The sequence below is a fragment of the Myotis davidii genome, unplaced genomic scaffold, assembly GCF_000327345.1.
Source record: "Myotis davidii unplaced genomic scaffold, ASM32734v1 scaffold77, whole genome shotgun sequence".
NCBI lineage: Eukaryota > Metazoa > Chordata > Mammalia > Chiroptera > Vespertilionidae > Myotis > Myotis davidii.
In genome coordinates, this window is record NW_006289713.1 from 2,742,900 (window position 1) to 2,744,401 (window position 1,502).

Consider the following 1,502-nt stretch of genomic DNA (forward strand, 5'->3'; position numbering starts at 1 on the left):
GTAGCTGTTGGGGCTGGGACTGGTGGGGGCTGTCCGGCCAGGCAAAGCCCAGCCTCTTGTGGAAGTCTCTCCCTTGGCTGGCTTTGGTTTCCACCTGGTATCTGGATCCATGGCCCCCAAGGGCTTTCCCACTATAAAGGGACTCAGTGGCCCCGGACAGCCCATCTGACCTGGGGGGTCACGCCTACCCCCGTTTTTTTCAGAAAGGGAAACTGAGGCCCAGCCCCACCCTCCTGGCCCATTCATTCTTGCCCCCTCACACAGGCCATCCCTTCCCCAGAATCTCGTGACTCTCGGCCCTTTGTTCCCCTCAACAGCCAGGAACCATCATCCCATTTTTGAGCGTTGGAAAGTGAGGACTGTCCCTTGTCCCTGGGACAACCCATGGCTAGCCTCTTCCTAACCCCCATTCCAGAAAGTGTCCCTGACTACCCATCTGTTCTCTACCCCTCACCTTGTCTTGACTTTCCACACTGCTTCGTCTCACCCCCTCCCATCTCTCCAATGTGGTGTGACCCAGTGCTCGCATACAGCAAGTGCTCAATAAAGACTTGCTCAGTGTGGCGGGACAGATGTACACAGACCTTCTCTCCTAATTTGGGGGACATGCTAAAAAACAAACCAGCACACTGGGTCCCCCAAAACTCAGCCTGGGCAATAGAAACCACCTTGGTGTTGTGTGTGTGTGTGTGTGTGTGTGTGTGTGTGTGTTTTCAAGTAAACTCCAAGCAGGTTACGCCTCACACTTGCCAGAAACAACACCAACCATAAAGACTTCTGAGTGAATCAAGACAGATGTACACAGACCTTCTCTCCTAATTTGGGGGACATGCTAAAAAACAAACCAGCACACTGGGTCCCCCAAAACTCAGCCTGGGCAATAGAAACCACCTTGGTGTTGTGTGTGTGTGTGTGTGTGTGTGTGTGTGTTTTCAAGTAAACTCCAAGCAGGTTACGCCTCACACTTGCCAGAAACAACACCAACCCCAACATGATTCAAGAGGAAAAACACCCTATCTCCTGCTGGAGGTGCCAGCCCCACCTCTGGCTGTCTCACACCATCTAATAGAAATCAGGGGCGGGGTATCCTCCCTGCCTTCCCCCTCCTGGCCAGCACACTTTCCTTTCATTTTGACGGACTGTACCACCCGCAGGGGGGAGAATCAACTTCTTGGCAATTAAGTGTGTTTGGGATGAAAACTCGCCCAGACAGACCAACCCTGGCGAGGACGCAGGCCCACTGCCCCTGCCCCTGCCCACGTCCAAGGCCCCCACTCGCCCAGGCGAGACACCCCCTCTCTGTTGTTGCCTTGAACCAGCGGGGCCTGGTGGCCATAGATAAGGACTCTTATCGTTCTTGGCGATCACCATCCGGCCGACCGGCCCCAGCGTTTATCGGAGCTCACATCGACCCGGGCGGGAGGAAAGCTCAGCGGGGTGGGGGAACCAGGGGTCCCGGGCCTCGCTCTGCCCGGCGCTCCCCGCCAGCGCAGCCGGGCCTG